Source organism: Molossus molossus, unplaced genomic scaffold, assembly GCF_014108415.1.
Source record: "Molossus molossus isolate mMolMol1 unplaced genomic scaffold, mMolMol1.p scaffold_m16_p_1, whole genome shotgun sequence".
NCBI lineage: Eukaryota > Metazoa > Chordata > Mammalia > Chiroptera > Molossidae > Molossus > Molossus molossus.
Window position 1 is genome coordinate 133,581,014 of NW_023425344.1, and position 19,534 is coordinate 133,600,547.

At 39.3% G+C, this 19,534-nt stretch overlaps 1 pseudogene; it reads right to left on the reverse strand.

Moving 5' to 3' along the window:
- Positions 1-3,655: 3,655 nt before the first annotated feature.
- LOC118639765 overlaps positions 3,656-19,534 on the reverse strand; it is a 32,532-nt pseudogene continuing 16,653 nt past the window's right edge.

The window sequence follows — 19,534 nt, forward strand, 5'->3', positions numbered from 1 at the left end:
CAGTAAAAATGAACGTGCTTTTCCTTCCATTTCCTCCACGAGTCTCTCTTCCCAGAAGAAACCACTTCTAACCATGTAACATATATATCGACAAAACGTTTTTATGTGATTATACTTTTTATACACATATTACTCAACAAATTGATTTTTTTTAAGTTTAATTGTGATGAATATTCTTATACACATAATTTTTACCACTTTCGCTAATGTTTTTATAAGACAGAAGTGAGACCAAGGAATCATTCAGGATGCTCATGTAGAGTTATGATTGGCCTAACTGGTCTCCAAAAGCGGTATCAATTTACACTCCAGCCAACAGTGTACATGACAGTTCATTTCCCCAGACTTTTGCCCCAACTGTATTTTGGTATGTGACCCCAGCGGGAACTGAACCCGGGACTCTCTGGTCTGCAGGCTAATGCTCCAACCACTGAGCCAAACCGGCCAGGGCACCAACTGTATTTTATAATTAAAAAAATTATTTCCATCTACTAGGTGAATATCATCGATCTTTGACACGTTGAATTACAGTATCAAGAGTGCTTAATCCAAAGGCTCACAAGGCAACCAAACTGGGCAGAGATCATACATTATATATTTTAAAATTTTAGTTGAATGTTTTCACTTTTATCTAACATCAGATTTATGAAATTCTCATCTTTTCTTATCATAATGCTTCATTTTAAACCTAAGATATATGAAAATATATTTTACTTCTCTTGATGTCCTTTCTTTTAAATTATGTGTTCAGTGGAAGTTATGTTCTAGTTTTTACTGGCATGCAAAGTCTTATTGTTAGAATAAGAAGTATGTTGGCATTCTCTACCTTCCTTAGTACAATTTCTGAGTACCTACCTTTTTAAAACTGGTCTCTAGGAGGTTGTCAAAGTGGGTCCTGGTTGCAAAAATTTAATCTCTATCACAAAATAAAATTGTATATAAATAACTTGGAAATGTTAGAGATAAATCAAATGAGTGTTCAAAACCATATTTACCCCCTTTTAAGTTCCTGAGTTAGGAATAATTTTTTTTAAGGTTCTGTGTGAACTTGGACAAGGGTAGGGAATCAGACTTGCAGGTTCCACTTGCTTTATTTGTCCTCTTGTTCGCCCTCTGCTGGCTGTTCAGAAGAAGAACATGAATGATTAGAACTACTTTCTCTAACCCTGTGAGGTTTCTCGTTTTTGTTTTGAGAAACCAAAATTCCAGTTGAACTCCCTAATTATAAAAAATGTTAAAAGAAGTCACGTGAGTTTTAATAATAACTGTGATTGGAGATAAGGCATGGGGGTGGAGGAAAACCATCTTGACCTCTTTTTATATGTCTTACTGTTTAGTTCTTCAAGTATGAATTTTCCCACATGTATAATGGTAATTACATAATAAATTTAAGGAGTAGAATTCACATGAATATATATATATATATATATATATATATCCTGTAACCCTGTCGGTCTGGGAACCCAAAGCTGAAATCATTCTGAAAGACTGAAAAATCAAAAACAAAAAACCCCACAGAAGTAGACACCTTCCACTTATTACCAGACCCATTAATTCAACAAAATGTAAAAGAATACTTTCAAAATCTCTGTTTTACTTACAAGTGCCATTTAATGCTTATTCCAGGAAATCCTCAAAGCTTGGGGGCATTATAATAACAATCCATTTAAGAGCCAATTGCCTCAAGAGTCTGGTTTGCCTGGGGGTTGCACCTAGGACAACAAAGCACAGATAAGGGAGGTAATACTCCCTGTCACTAGCCTCCACTCTTCACAGATACTGATTTTTCTTTGTCTGACATCATTTTGCTCATCTTCTGGCAACAGCACCACCTTACCTTTGAGAAACTGCCCTTTCTCCTCCATGTGACCCAAACTTAGCCACTTCTTCCCTGAAAGTTGATATGTTACTATTGGGAGAGAACAGCTATCTCCTTTCTCTAGAGCCACAAACCTGGGGTTATGGAAGCCTGAACTATCCATGATGCTTTTCTACTCCCCCACCCCCACCCCGCTCCATGGTAGGCGCCCAGGGTAGCAGACATGGAGAAATGTAGATGGAATTGAAATATATTTGGAAGTAGAATCTGCTGAAGAATTTGATTGGAGGCAAGAGATTAGCAAAAGGGAAGAGTAAAGAACAATTTCTAGGTATCTAATTTTGATTCCTGCTTGAAGGTGTTGCCATTGTTAATATAGGGAGAGAACCAGGAATGGGACTGGAGGTGAAAGCAGAACTTCGAGGTGACACTCAGTTCTGTTCTGGACAAAGTATCTGGAGCATGTGTGGGGCAGCCAAGCAGAGATGTTCAGTGAGCAGTTGGATATGTGACTTTGGAACTAGGGGGAGAGATCTGAGCTGACAGCATTAATTTAGGAGTTGTGACATATGAATTGTATGTGAAGATACTGAAGTAGATAAAATTATTTAGAGATTGAAGACATTGAAGAGAAGAAGGCCCCGGACCAAGTTGTGAGGAGGATCCACTTTTAATGACTGAGAAGAGAAGGAGAACTTAGCAAAAGAGACTTAAAAGAAGTTAGTAACATAGGAGAAAAAGTAGAATGAGAATAAAGAATTGTAGAATTGGAGAAAAGAATCTCAAAAGAGGATCGTGGTCAACTAAGTCAAAAGCGCTGAAAATTAGAGAAATCTGAGATCAGAGATGTATTCATCAGGTTTGGCGCATTGGTGAAGCTGACAAGCATTTTCAGTGGAATAACGGGCATGAAAACCAGTTCAGAGCAGGTTCAAGAGGAATGGTGGTGACCAGCAGTGTAGATGATGTTGTGAGTTCATGGGAAACTCCTTACCTCCACCCCTTACCTTCATGCACACACAAACACACCACAGTACAAGTGCATAGCTATGTCTGATAAAGTACTTAAAAAATATGAGAGACTATCATTGCGTTTCCTAGAAAAATTCATTCCTTTGGTATTTGACTCCTAAAACATAGGAGCCCAGAATCATAATATAATACATTATATTATATACATTAGGGTATAAAAATATTAGCTATAGAAGTGGAGGGTGCTACTCTTTCACCTCTTAATTCTCCAATCCATATACAGTCGATTATTCAGGGTACACATTTTTCATGGAAGCAATGTTCTATAGTCATCAATAATGCTGAACACTAAAGGCCAAATAAAGAGTTAGGTTCCTTTGAGTTTCTGGTCACAACATTTTTATCAACAAAAACACCAAGAACTTGGAAAACAAGCCAGTCTCATCAGCACAGAAAACCAGCTCTTCCACATACCCCTCTTCCGGTACACCACCAGCAGATGTATTTTAAATCCTTCCACGACCTCCTGATCACCTACAAGTTTCACATTCTTCATGCTGCATTACCTTTTTAAGTAAGTATTATCTTTATGGTTGAGAGTATTACAGTTGTCCCCCCCTTTTATTTTTTCCATTGCTACCCTCCACCCAGCTGAAATGTGTGAACCAGCACGAGCCCAGAAAAGTTTAACATTTTCCTGACCCTGGGTAGCATGACCATAAATTTCACAACAATGGTATACGCTATAGTTTTTTGCTTTTTAAGTCAGTTGTCATCTCTGATCCCACAAATGTGGCCCCTTTCCCATGGGTTGTCACACACTGTGGATGCTTCGTTAGCACGTCCCGGAGTGGCTGACACAGATCAGCGGATGTGTTCCTCCTCCTCCTGGTTGTGCCGAGTTGCTGACGCCTGAACGTGGAAAGCACAGGCGCAGCACTGCCCTCGTGCCTGTTCACACCGCGCTGTCTCCATGAGGCACACCACAGCCCTCCTGTGCTCAGGAACACTAGACGGGGCGTCAGCTCCATGCTAGAGGGTATTTCAAACAGTGAAATCACCAACAAAAGGCATAGACATGTGGAGTATGTGGCACTAAGTAGCCTCGAAAAAGGATGCTTGTTCAGTAGGAGAGCTGAGACAGAAGGACAGAGTGACACCTTGTCAGCTTCGGCTGGCAACATGTACACAGGGCAATGCAGAGTTTCACTGCTCTGTGCATGTCCCCAGTGACTGCAGTTTCTGTCAGTATCAATGTGTGGTTACAAATACATTTTAGTGAGTAGGCAAATCTGCAGATATGAAATCTGCAAATGATGAGGATTGGTTAGATTCCGGCTTGGGAAGATCAGTGGGCCAGTTTGTTCAGGCTGCAATGACAAAAGACCATATATTGGGTGGCTTAAACAACAAACATTCTTCACAGTTCTGGAGGCTGGGAAGTCCAAGATCAAAGTGCCAGCAGATTCCCTGTGTTCTGAGGCCAGCTTCTTGATTTATAGACGGCCTCTTTTTGTCATGTCCTCACATGGCAGAAGGCTCAAGGGAGCTCTCTGGGGTATCTTTTGTAAGGACACTAACCCTGTGCATGAGGGCTTCACCATCATGAACTGATCACCTCCCAAAGGCCCCACCTCCTAACATCATCACACTGGGAATTAAGTTTCAATACATGAATTTTGGGGAAAACAAACATTCAGTCTATGGAAACCAGCACCATGCATTGATGGTCAGCTCCAAAATTCTGTCATGATGCTGTGTCATTACATCAGTCCTTGTCCATCTGCTGCCAGTAAACTATGCAGACCCACCTACAACCTAGGTTAAAAATGTCACCATCAGTCAACTGGATATAATAAACTCCCACGAGGCCATCATGTTTGGAGACTGAAGCAGCAGTGGACAGGAGTAGGTCTGCTGGGAATATCAGCCATTTGTCCTTGCAGTTCAGTTGTGTCTACAGGACCTGCTTGGTTTGGCTTAGGTGTCTGATATGTCCCCCGATAATGGAGTGCACCTCAAATGTGTGGAGAAGTGAATTAGAACACAACTGCTTGTCATGGGTAACCCAGTCTTACGATCACCTCCTGACCACGGTCAGGCATTCGGTTTCTATCAGGGCTCAGTAACAAGTCAGGAACTGTTTTTTTTTTTCACAACAGAAATTGTTACTAACATAAAGCAGCATACCTTTGCTCTAACCTATTCTTCAGTCACTGTTAGCTTCATGTTCCATACAGACTTCTCTTGTTCTGGGCCTTACTCAAGATGGGGTTCCTACAGTATATGTGCTGCAGGAAGACAGCTAAATGTGACATACACAGCTGCTTTGGTCTGAAAATTTGTGCCCCCCACCCCAATTCCTATGTTGAAATTCTAACTCTCACAGATGATGGTATTAGGAGGTGGGGCCTTTGAGAGGTGCTTAGATCATGAGGGTAAAGCTCTCATGAATGAGATTATTGTCCTTAAAAGAGGCCCAGAGAGCTCCTTGCCCCTTCCACATAGAAAGATGGTGCAGACTATAAACAGGAAGAGAGCTCTCACCAGAGCGCAACCATACTGACACCTTGATCTTTCTTAATCCCGGACTCTCCAGCCTCCAGAACTGTGCAAAACAGATTTCTGTTGTTTCTAAGCTACACACTCTCTAGTATTTTATTATAGCAGCCTAAATGGACTAAGGTGGTAGCCTCTAAAATTCACAAAGTCCCATCAAATGCTGTGGTCTTTTTTAATCGTGGCGGTGGTCGGGGGGGGGGGGGGGAGGGTGCTCCATATTTATATGGGATTCATCTCCTAAACTTTAGCAGGCATATATCTTAGTTGGGCATCTAAGGAACTGCCTTATTCTAGTTCATTGGGTCCTATTCTAGTCTATATAATCCTTCTAGTACTATCTAAAAGTCATCAAAATAGTGAGCAAGTAGGATATTGTATATATACTAAGAATGTCAAGTTCCCAGAAAACCCCCTTGAATAAGGCAGGGAGGAAATGAGGTTAGAGAGTGAAAATGTCCTATGTCTCTGCCAGGTGGAAGCATACTCTTTCTAGTTTTCTCTGCTTATCGAGGGAAAGACGCATTTTCTAGATTAACAACAACATAGCAGGTACCTGGGCCTGTGCTGACTTGCTACAGTAACGACATCATACCTGGAAAAGCAGCTCTAATGAGAGTCACTGACTAAATAGGCTTAGAAAAGTCATGTCATCTTCCAAGACCTCTCTCTCTTTGGAAAAGGCCCACAGCTGAATTTAATGGGGATTTAACAGAAATAACAACTCTTCATCTCTCAAACCTTTGAGAGTGGCATCAATTCCTACAATTCTTCAAAAATGTGCTATTGCGGGAGATTAAAAAATGGTGGCGAAGTGAATGGAAGCTACACAGAATATCTCCTAGGACCAAAAGGGAATTATAATGAAAATAAAGACAAATCATCAGGAAAAGGCAATAGAAAAACAGCTTGGTGGACCACATAACCAGGGACACTGACTCAATCCTGGTAGGCTTGCGGAGACGCGAGATGGGGGCTGGGAGCCCACAGCTGGCAGTGGCCTTAGCTATGACCAGTGGCCTTGGCTGTGAGCGGCACCGTCAGGTTAAACTCCCAAGTGGCTCCACAGCACAAAGCCGGGACAGAGGCTAAAATAGCAGCAGCCACTCACCTTGGTCTTTGGCAGAGGGACGGCAGACTGAACTGGAACTGTATGGGGACACTCGGGATTTGGAGGGTGCTCAGTGCTTTTGCTGAGTTGCAGCCACGCAGGACTGTGGACATCTTACTCCTTCCCAAGGCTCTGGGGAGAGGTTGTGGCCCCTCCCTCAGAGTTTCAACCACACCTGGTGGCCATTGAAATGTTAATTGAGGCCATTAACAACCAGCATCTGCCCCACCCTCAAGAAATCCTCTTACACTGAGCACCTGAGGGAGTTTTTCAGTCGACTGAGAAGCCAAGGTTCTTCAGGTCTAGGCTACTGATGGCCTTCAGGCAAAAAGCTAGAGGATGACTGTACCATTCCCTGGGCTAGCAACTTTAACAAGAAAAGTAAGACTTGAAGTGGTATGTAATGTGGGTCCTCCCTGGCTCATCCAAACCCAAGAGTGGAAGCAACCAACAGCAGAATACCAATACCCACAAGGAAAATTTGGCAGGCTCCAAAGCCCACTATGATAGCAAAAGTGGTGAAACACAGAAACAAAAGCCAAAAGAAAGAACAAGAGACCTCTACCAAAGATGAGATAAATGAGGTGTAGTTAAGCAAGTTAACAGAACTAGAATTCAGAGCCATGATCTTGAGGAAGCTCAACAGCATGTGTAAGGACATAAGCACCATGAGTAAAGACATAAAAGTATTGAAAATCAACCAGTTGGAAATTAAAAACCAACAAGAAGAAATGAAGAAGGACATATCGGACAAAAAGAACACATAGGAATGTCTAAATAGCAGAGTAGAGGAAGTTGAGGACCAGATCAGTGAATTAGAAGATAGGGTAGAAAAAAATAAACCAATCAGAAAAACAAAAGGAAAAAACAATTAAAAAACAGGACAACAGCTTAAGAGAACTGTGGGTCAACTGGAAACGTAATAATATTCGCATCATAGGATTCCCCGAAGAAGAAGAAAATGAGCAAGGGTTAGAGAATATATTCAAAGAAATAGTGACAGAAAACTTCCTTAATTTGGTGAAGGAAGAAGGCATTCAAGTTCAAGAAGCACAGAGAGCCTCAAGTAAAAAGAACTCAAACAGGCCCACACCAAGACACATAGTAATCAAAATGCCTAAAATGAAACACAGAGAGAATCCTAAAAGCAGCAAGAGAGAAGCAACAGGTTACCTACAAAGGAAACCCCATAAGGCTCTCAGCTGACTTCTCAACAGAAACACTACAGGCCAGAAGGGAATGGCATGAGGTAATCAAGGTTATGAAAAACAAGGATCTGAATTCAAGACTACCCAGCAAAGCTATCATTCAAAATAGAAGGTCAAATAAAGAACTTCCCAGACCAAAAAAAAAAAAAAGGCTAAGGGAATGTATTAGCACCAAACAAGCACTGCAAGAAATGTTAAAAGGACTGCTGTAATAAGCAGGAGAACTGGGAAGAAAAATAGAATCACACTAAACAAAAATGGTAATAAATAAATACATATCAATAATCACCTTAAATGTAAATGGATTGAATGCTCCCATAAAGAGACACAGAGTAGATGATTGTATAAGAAAGTATGACTCATCTATATATTGTTTACAAGAGACCCACCTCACAAAAATAGACTCACATAGGATGAAAGTGAAAGGATGGAAAAAAAATCTTCCAAGCAAATGGAAAGGAAAAAAAAGCTGGGGGAGCAAAACTCATTTCTGATAAAATAAATTTTAAAATGAAGACCATAACTAGAGACAAAGAAGGCCACTACATAACATTGAAAGGATCTATCCAACAGGAAGATATAACCTTGATAAACATATGCACCCAATATAGGAGCACCAAAATATATTCAAAATCTTCTGGAAGACTTCAAAGAAAAAATCGATAGCAATACAATCATAGCAGGAGACTTCAACACCCCACTAACATCACTGGATAGATCCTCTAAACAAAAAATTAGCAAGGAAACAGAGACTCTAAATGAAGCACTAGACCAAATGGATTTAATAGATATATACAGAGAATTGCACCCCAAAACTACAGAATTCACATTCTTCTCAAGTGCACATGGGACATTCTCAAAGACAGACCACATGTTAGGACACAGACTAAGTCTCTACAAGTTCAAGAAGATTGCAATCATATCAAGCATCTTCTCAGATCACAATGGCATGCAACTAAAAATCAGTTGCAACAAGAACATGCAAAGACATTTGAACACATGGAAGCTAAATAGCACGTTATTAAACAACGAATGGGTCAATGAGAAGATCAAGGAAGAAATTAAAAACTTACTGGAAACCAATGAAAATGAACACACAACAACACAAAAATCTATAGGATGCAGCAAAAACAGTTCTGAGAGGGAAGTTCATAGCACTACAGGCCTACCCGAAGAAGCAAGAGAAATCTCTTATAGACTACATAACCTCACAACTTAAAGAACTAGAAAGCAAACAAAAAGAAAACCCTGGAGCAAGTAGAAGAAAGGAAATAATAAAGATCAGAGCAGAAATAAATGACATAAAGACCAAAAAAACAATTAAAAGAATCAGTGAAACAAAGAGCTGGTTTTTCAAAAAGATAAACAAGATTGATGGACCCTTAGCTAGACTCATCAAGAAACAACAAGAGAGAACCCAATTACACAAAATCAGAAATGAAAGAGGAGAACTAACAACTGACACCACAGAAATACAGAAGATTGTTAACAACTACTATGAAAAATTATATCGCAACAAATTTGATAATCTAAGCAAAATGGACAAATTTCTAGAAACACATAATCTCCCAATGCTGGACCGGGAAGATATAGAAAACTTAAACAGACCAATAACAAGAGAAGAAATTGAAGAGGTAATCAAGACTCTCCCAGCAAACAAAAGCCCAGGCCGGGATGGCTTCATGGGGGAGTTTTACCAAACATTCAAAAAACAACTAACACCCATTCTCCTCAAACTATTTCAAAAAATTCAAGAAGAAGGAAGACTTCCAAACTCATTTTATGAGGCCAGCATAATTCTAATTCCCAAACCAGAAAAAGACATTACAAAGAAAAAAAAACTACGGCCAATATCCCTGATGAACATAGATGCCAAAATCCTGAACAAAATACTAACAAATTGGATCTAGAAACACACCAAAAAATTTATTCACCGTGACCAAATGGGATTCATCCCAGGGATGCAAGGCTGGTACAATATTTGCTAATCAATAAACGTGATACACCACATAAATAAAATGAAGAATAAAAACTACATGATCATATCAATAGATGCCAAAAAAGCCTTCGACAAAATCCAGCATCCATTTCTGATAAAAACTCTCAGCAATGTGAGAATAGAGGCCATATATTAAAGATCTACAGCCAACATCATACTCAATGGGCAAAAACTAAAAGCATTTCCCCTAAGAACAGAAACAAGGCTAGGATGCTCACTTTCACCACTCTTATTTTACATAGTACTGGAAGTCTTAGCCAAAGCAATCAGACAGGAAGAAAAAATAAAAGGGATCTAAATTGGATAGAGGAAGTGAAAATGTCATTAGTGCAGATGACATGATAGTATACGTAGAAAACCCCAAAGACTCCATCAAAAATTTACTAGAATTAATAAATGAATTTGGAAAAGTAGCAGGATACAAAATTAACGTCAAGACATTGATGGCATTCCTATACACCAATGATGAACTCACAGAAAGAGAAACTAAGAAAACAATCCCACTTACCATTGCCGCAAAAAAATTAAGATACCTAGGAATAAACTTAACCAAAGAAATAAAGGACCTATTTGCAGAAAACTACAGGTCATTGAACAAAGAAATAAAGGAAGATATAAAAAAGTGGAAGCACATACCCTGTTCATGGATTGGAAGAATTAGCATCATTAAAATGTCCATATTACCCAAAGCAATCTATAGATTCAATTTAATCCCCATCAAAATACCAATGGCATACTTCACAGAATTAGAACAAGTACTTCAAAAGTTCATCTGAAACCAAAAAGACCTCTAATAGCCACAGAAATCTTGACAAAAAAGAAAAAGTTGGCCCTGGCTGGTTTGGCTCAGTGGTTAGAGCGTCGGCCTGCGGTCCTGAGAGACCCGGGTTCGGTTCCCGCTAAGGGCGCGTACCTCGGTTGCGGTTTGTCCCCGGCTCTGGTCAGTCGTGCGGGTGGCAGCCACTCGATGTGTCCCTTTCACGTCGATGTTTCTCTCTCTCTCTCTCTCTCTGTTCCTCTCTCTCCCTTCCACTCTACCTGAACAAAAAATGGAAAAATGTCCTCGGGTGAGGATTAAAAAAAAAAAAAGAAAAAGTTGGAGGAATCACATTAGCAGATTTCAGGTTATACTTCAAAGCCGCTGTAATCAAAACAGCCTGGTACTGGCACAAGAACAGGCATATAGACCAGTGGAACAGAACAGAGAACCCAGAAATGGACCCAAGGCAATAAGCTCAATTAATAATTGACAAAGGAGGCAAGAGCATACAGTGGAGTAAAGACAGCCTCTTTAATAAATGGTGTTGGGAAATTTGGACAGCTACACACACAAAAATGAAAGTAGACCATCAACTTACACCCTACACAAAAATAAACTCAAAATGGATAAAATACTTAAATGTGACTCATGAATCCATAAAAATTTTAGAAGGAAATGTAGGCAACAAAATTTCAGACATCATACCCAGCAGAATTTTCACTGACATATCACGTAAGGCAACAGAAACAAAGGAGAAAATGAACACATGGGACTACATCAAACTCAAAAGCTTCTGCACAGCAAAAGATACAGTCATCAAAATGGAAAGGCTACCCACTGTATGGGAGAGCATAATCACCAATGATATATCAAATAATGGGTTAATTTCCAAAATATATAGAGTGCTCATACAACTCCACAAAAGGAAGACAAAGAACTCGATGAAAAAATGGGCAGATGAACTAAATAGACACCTCTTCAAACAGGACATACACATGGCTAAGAGACATATGAATAAATGCTCAACATCACAAATCATCAGAGAGATGCAAATTAAAACAACAATGAGGTACCACCTCACACCTGTCAGAATGGCCGCCATCAACAAATCATCAAACAACAAGTGTTGGCGAGGTTGTGGAGAAAAGGGGACTCTAGTACACTGCTGGTGGGAATGCAGAATGGTGCAGCCACTATCGAAAACAATATGGTGTTACCTCAAAAAATTAAAAATTGAACTTCCATTTGACCCAGTGACCCCACTTCTAGGAATATACCCTAAGAGGCCTGAAACACCAATCAGAAACAACATATGTACCCCCATGTTTGTAGCAGCACTATTTACAATAGCGAAGATCTGGAAACAGCCCATATGTCCATCAGTAGACGAATGGATAAAAAAGCTGTGGTACATATACACAATGGAGTACTATGCAGCTGTAAGAAAGAAAGATCTCTTATCTTTTGAGACGACATGGATGGATCTAGAAAGTGTCATCCTAAGTGAAACAAACCAAACAGAGAAAGACAAGTATTATATGATCTTACTTATTTGTGTAATATAATGAACATAACAGTTTGAGAAATGGGGTAGTACCAGAGACGTGGTAGTGGGGTACAGACTGACTATCCCCAGAAGAGGTGGTGGGGGAAGAGATAAACCACAGAACTTATATGCATGTATGCATGAACAAGGGACATGGACAACAAAGCTGGGGAGAGGGTGGGGAGGGAGGGGGAGGGGGAATCAGTGGCAGGAAAATGCGAAACATCTGTAACAAAAAGAAATAAATTAAATTAAAAAAGAAAAGAAATGTGCTATTGCTTTTTGTTTTTGATTTTAGCAGGAGGAAGAACTCGGTGGGCTTTCAGTTGACTCTTCCTACCATGAATATCCTCCTTGCACAGGTTAAGGATTATGTGCGGGTTCTGCCAGTTATTTAAGACAGGAAGAAAGAGGAATAATGTGGCATTAAAAAGGCAAGACAGTGCCCTGACCGGTTGGCTTGGTGGTTAGATAATTGGTCTGAGGACCAAAGAGTCATAGGTTTGATTCCGGTCAAGGGAACCTCGCCTTGGTTGCCATTGGATCCCCGGCCATGGTTGGAGTCATGCAGGAGGTTACCAGTTGATGTGTCTCTCTCATGTCGATGTTTTTTTTTTTTCCTCTCTCTCTTTCTCTCTCCCTCCCCTCTATCTGAAAATCAGTGAAATAATATCTTTGGGTGAGGTGTTTTAAAAAAGGGCTAGAAAGCAATGCTTCAAGAAGAAGAAAATTCACTTGTAAGAAACCAGTAAGAAAAGTGCTGAAAGTGTACATTGGATTTGATAACAAAATAATCATTAGTAATTCTACCAAGAGCATCTAAACAGGAGTGGTGGGGCAGATGCCAGATTGGAGTGGGTTGAACAGTGAATGAATGGAGGAGAGAAAGCCAGTGAAAGTAGGCAACTCAAGAAGATTGACTGTGAAGGGGTGAGATTTCCCTTTTGGACATGCAGGATCTAACAGTATATACCTGTGTGGCATTAGAGTGGAGCTCTCCAGAAAGAGTCAGATATAAATATTATAGCTGAGGGACATGTCTGGAATACAAAACAGGTTAGGTTTCCCACATGTATATCCCGAGGTTAGATGAGATCTCCAAAGAAGAGTGTGAGGAACAACACCACAAGACAGAAACAAAGAACGAACAGAAACGCTAACTTTTAGGGGAAGCCGGAGGAAGCAGAGCCTAACAAGAGACTGATGAATAACTGTCAGAGATGTAGGAGGAGAACCAGGGGCACGTGTGCTGGAAGCGTAGAAAGGTGAGTTTCAGGACATGCAAATGCTGTATCTAAATCAGATCAAGATTAAAAGCAAAACTTTGAATTTAACTTTTGAAGGCCATTGAAGACTTCAGGGAATTCAGTGAAGTATTAGAGTTACAAGCCAGCTTATAAGGGGTTTATTTAAATAGTGAGAAATTAGGTAAATAGAAGCAATGAACAATGACTTCTACTGAAATAAGTTTATCAACATATATAACAAAAAATTAGTTAATATTTATAATATTAATACATTGATAATATATCAATATAATTGTATCTAAAATAACATCAATATGTTATTGATCATAGGAAAGAAAATAATATAATTATATTAATAAAGTATGAATGCATGATCATGTGAATATTGATATAATTATATTATACATAATCATCATCAATTAATTGCATTATAATATATTATATATCAATATATTATTGTCATAATCAATATAATTATATTATGTTAATTATAATCACTTTAATAATTGTATTGATTAATGTAATCAGAATCACATTATGATTAATGTAATTAATATTGCATTAATGTGATTAACATTAATATTACAGAATCAATAAGAAAAAGGAATACGACTCAATTAGGAATGGGCAATGGATGTGTATGTGCAATTCATAGAAAAGGAAGTATAAAAGGCCAATAATCATGTACAAACATAATTAGCTTTATAATCAGGAAATGCAAACAAAAGAAAAAGGGACCCAATTTGTACTCCATCTGATTGACAAAAATTTTTAGTCTAATAATATCAGGTATAATAAGATCTACAAAGAAAATATAAGGTACTTGACCTACAGGTAGAGTAGTGGAGAAAGTCAATACAACTTATTGTCCCTGTTGACAAAATAGATAGGCAATTGCCCTGGCTGGTGTGTTCAGTGGTTAGAGCATTGGTCCACACACCAAAGGGTCACTGATTCGATTCCCAGTCAAGGGCACATACCTGAGTTGCAGGTTCGATCCCCAGCATGGCTGGGCAGGAGGATTAATGACAAAAACAACAACAAAATTAAAAAACAAAATAGTTGGGCAAGAATGGATGAACATGAGGTTTAAAGTGATTGCTCCAATAGGAATCATGATCCCTTTCCTGGTTCCTGGACCAAAGCCAGTTTTCAGACCCAGAATCTGTTGACTAAGAGTTAGCCAGGTCCCTGGAAAGAAGATCCTGCTACATCATGTCAAGTATATACTAAACGATATGCCAGTTCTTCCTCAAAGCAACCTGTGGCCATTTACTTGGGTGACTGTGCACTGAAAATACCCAGCTATTTCATGGGCTATTGAGTTGACATTAGGTGCCTGGGACCCAGAACCTCATCATGGTCCCCTGTTAGAGTGGGGGCATAAAGAGGCCAGGGAATAAATGGCAGGTCTGCCGAGTGATTGTTTTCCTGGGCTCCAAATGTATGATAGGAACTGACATACACAGCAGTTCGGGTAAGTCCCACATTGCATTCCTGGACTGTGGACCATAATGGGAAAGGTCACATGGAAATGTCTAAAATGTATCCTAAGTCCCTGGTCAATATAGTGAAACAAAAACAATATGGCATCCTGCAGAAGATGGCAGAGATTAGTGCCTCCATAAGTACTGTAAGCATATAGCTGTGCTGGCTCCTGTCACATATGTAGTTAATTTACTAGGCTGGCCCCTGCAGCACCTAGATGGATCCTGAAGAATGACTGTAGACTGTGACAAGCTCAACCAAATAGCCTCCATTACAGCTGCCAGGCTGGGCATGGTATTTTTGTTAGAGAAGATTAATATGACCTCAGGTTCATGTTATGAAGCCACTGATTTAGCAAATGCCTTCTTTTCTATCCCAATCACAGCATAGGATCTGAAACAGTTTGCAGTTACATGGACTAGACAATATACATTTACAGTTTTTCCCTAGGGCTAATTGAACTCACCCACTGATTGTCATAATATAATTAGAAGCAACCTGGATCACAGGGACATTCTGTAGAACATAAAACTGATCTATTACATTGATTATTTCTTCTGATTGAACAGGATGAACAAGCAGTTCTAGCAGCAAGAGGCCTTGGTAAGATACATGTGTTCCATAGGGTAGGAGATAATCTTTATGAAGATACATGGGATCTGTCACTTTGGTAAAGATTTGGGGTGTCCAGGGGTTGGAATGAAACAGGACATCACTTCCAGATTAAAAAACAAATTGCTGCATCTTGCATCGCTTATCACAAAGAAGAAACTTCTTACCCCTGTACAAAGAAAGAAAAGTAGCTCAAGGTGAGAATTTATATGAGTTCATGGCTGTGGTGAATAGCTCGATTGGCTGGTAAAGAGCCTGAAAGAAAAGCACTGAAGTACGTATTGGAGACAGGGAGGTCTTGAGTAGAGGCATGTGAAAGAGCACTGAAGGTAGGCATGATGATTTTTTTACGTGTCCTTGCATCTTCTCCTGTCAAGAGGTGGTCTGTCTCCTCATTTCTTAAATCTGAATTAGGTTATGTGACTTTTCCCAATAGGAAAACAACAAAAGGATTCAATAATAGGCATTAAAAGTGCCTGGGCATTGGGCTTGACCTCTCTTGAGTCTAGAAACTCTTCTTCCACTATGGAAAAAGCCTGCCCTAGTCTCTTGGAGGATGGGAGCACATGAAAGAGCGTCTGCCATCCCACCTTTCCCAGCGACAGTCCAAATGCATGACTGAGCCCCGCTAACATTGTAACAATGGGCAATTGTAACCCACACCACCATTCTTTTGATATAGTTTCTGTAAATGCTGACTCTGATAAACAGCATGTTTAAGAATTCCAGGAACTAACTTCAAAAAATATAGACTCTGACCTTCAGTCATCCCAGTTCTGGGAGATTTGCTGAACTTCAACCATAGAACCAGGATGACAAAGACCAGGATGACACACACCAGACCATCATTTAATCAGTTTCAAGATCTTTACTGAAATAGATTGTACTGGTCTGCACATAGAGAACTTTTGAACCCCCTCCCCTTGATTTCTTCAATCTGCTTTTCCTCTTCCTCCTTATAAAATCCTGTCTGCACTGAGGTGGAGAGATGGGTTTGGACAACAGTCCTTCATCTTCTCAGGTGGCTGACACTGGAATAAACCTCCTTTATTTTTCACCAGTACCTGTCTCAGGAGTTTGACTTTTGTGGTGGCAGGCAGCCATGCCTTGGCTTCAGTTACAACATGACACGAAGCAGAGGCAAGCCATCCTAGCTGAGGCCCACTTAAATCACCAGCCCATGGGATCAAGGACAAATAAATTCATGTTGTTCAAAATCACAAAGTTTTGGGGTAGTTTGTCATGCAGCAAAATCTGGCTGATAATGTAGCTTTCTAGGCCTCACTCTTCAAAAAAAATTATTTTTCAATTACAGTTTACATTCAATATTATCTTGTATTAGTTTCAGGTGTACAGCCTGTGGTTAGACAATCATATACTATATAAAGTGAACACCAATATTTCCAGCACCTACCTGGCACCATACATAGTTATTATAATATTATTGACTATATTCTCCCTGCTGTACTTCACATCCATATAACTATATTGTAACTACTAATTTGTACTTCTTAATTCCTTCACCTGTTTTCACCCAGTTCCCCAGTGACCCTCCCTCTGGCAACCATCAGGTTTTTTTTTTGTTTTTTTTTGTATCTATGAGTCTGTTTCAATTTTTTTTGTTCACTTATTTTGTTTTTTATATTTCACATGTAAGTGAAATCATATGGTATTTGTCTTTCTCCAACCGATTTATTTCACTTATCGTAATACCCTCTAGGTCCTTCCATGGTGTCACAATGGTAAGATTTTTTTTTTTTTTTTTTTTTTTTTTTGTGGCTGAGTAATTTGGCATCATTCTTAATCTGTTAATAGGATTTAAAGAAACTCTCTTGCCAAAGACTGGTTTCAGAGACTTGCTTCTAATTCACAAAAGTCAGATGTGAGATTTTCAATTGATTAATGCTTTTATGCTTTTTTTCTGGCATACCTGTCTGCTTTCCTAGGGCATTAAGTCCCATGCATTAGCCTTAGAGGTGGAAGTATCCAGGGAAATATTATTTAAGGAAGAAATTTAAAGAAAAAAACTTTAACTTAAGATTTTCCAAATATTATTCTTATTATTAAATTTTGCTCTCATGTACTGCTGGTAGTAGAATAGATTATATAGACATTTTGGAAGGCACATAGCAGTATCAACAAAAAATTAACATGAATCTACTGTTTGTCTAAGCAATTCCATTACTTTGTATAAGTTCTGGATATGAAGAAATATGTGTACACAGAGGCATTCACAAAGGTGTTAACTGTAAAGTTTTATTGGCAAAAAATAAAAACAGTAATAGTAGTAATGTAAATGATGATTATGGTATGTCTACATTATGGAACATTATATAATAGTTTAAAAAACAAAGTAAATCTATTTGTACTGGCAAGGAAAATTCTCCAAGACATATATATATATATATATATATATATATATATATACACACACACACACACACATAAATTTCTACTTGTTGATTTTACAGAAGGAGTGGAAGGAAGAGAGAGAGAGAGAGAGAGAAACATCAAATTGTTGTTTTACTTATTTATGCATTTATTGGTTGATTCTTGTATGTGCCCTGACCTGGGATTGAACCCACAATCTTGGTGAATTGGGATGATGCTCTAACCAGCTGAGCTACCTTGTCAGGGCTCTCTAAAACATATTCTTTTATTTGTTTGTTTAAGATTTATTTTTTAATTAATTTTTAGAGAGAGGAAGGGAGAGGGAGAGAGAGATAGAAACATCAATGAGAGAGATGTTGATTGGCTGCCTCCCGCACACCCCCAATGGAAATTGAGTCTGCAACTTGGGCATGTGCCCTGGCCAAGAATCGAACCAGTGATCTCTTGGGCCATAGGTTGATGCTCAGCCACTGAGCCACGCTGGTTGGGCTCCAAGATATATTCTTCAGTGACTACTATATCAGTTAAGAAAATGTTTACTTCTACTACAAGTAAATACCAAAATCTCAGTGGATTAACAATGGAAGGTTACTTTTTTCTTCATATAAAACAGCGAGCAGAAAAGCAGAAGGATTTGCTCCTTTCAGTCATGGAGGACCTTAGGATGACAGAGACAAAGATTCATCTTTCACCTGCAGGGTTTAAGGTCACCCCAGGCATTTGCAACCAGCCAACAGATGGAAAAAATTTGAGGAATTCTCTGCCCTCAGAGAATTGGGCCACTCCTAGAAGTGACTTTTATTACTTCTGCCATATATCATTGGCCCAAATTCCATCACATGGTCACATCAAATTTGCAAGGTAGCTGGGAAATGCAGTCTAGTTATGAAGGAGAAAAATAAATTTGGTAAAGAATCTATGCTTCGGACACTGTTAGAATTTATTCATTTTTCATGGACATATGGTCAAAATTTGTGATTATTTCAGAGTGTCTTCTGTCTTCTCTGTGAGCAGTGTTGTACTTTCCCTCCAAAGTTTGCTGGGATCTGATTCTAGTTATGGGTCTAGAGGTCATAGGAGGCAGAAGGGTGGATTTTGAGGATAATGTGGCATCTCCTTGTAAGAAAACCACCCCAGATGAGGACACTGCAGGGTCTTCAAGAAAAGAAAAAGTTTTCTTCAGACTCAGGAAAGGGGCTGCTTTCCTCAGAGTGGAGTCCCACCTTATTCAGGTTTTGTGCAGTCACTGGGGTCACATTCTTTCTGAATTAGTTCCCTAAATTTAGTGTAAAAACGACCCAGAGAAGCTGTGATTAAATACAGATTGAAATTTTGCAGTCCCTACACTCAAATACTGGGCCTGGCAGCTGCAGGAAGAGGAGGCCTCTTAAGGGTTGTCACAGAGGCTGTCTGGACCTCTGACCAGGGCACTAAAGGACAATTCAACGTGCGGAGCTGCCCATTTCCTTGCTTTCCTCTCAGGGCAGACAAAGCAACCAGCCTCCTGGAAATGCTCTCACTCTTCATCTCTATTATCCAAAGTTCTGTTACTCCAAGACATCAGTATTCCATTTTTCACAGCTTCGAATATAACCAGATCAAATACCTAATCCCGGAGCCACGCATTTTGTGTGTCTGTTTTTTCTTTTCTTTTTATTTTTTTAAAATTTATTTTTATTTTTTAATTTTATTTTTGTTACAGATGTTTCTCCTTTTTTACCCCATTGACACTCTCCTCCCCATCCCCCCTGCCCCGTCCCCAGCTTTGTTGTCCATGTCCATTGGTTATGCATACATGCATATAAGTTCTGTGGTTTATCTC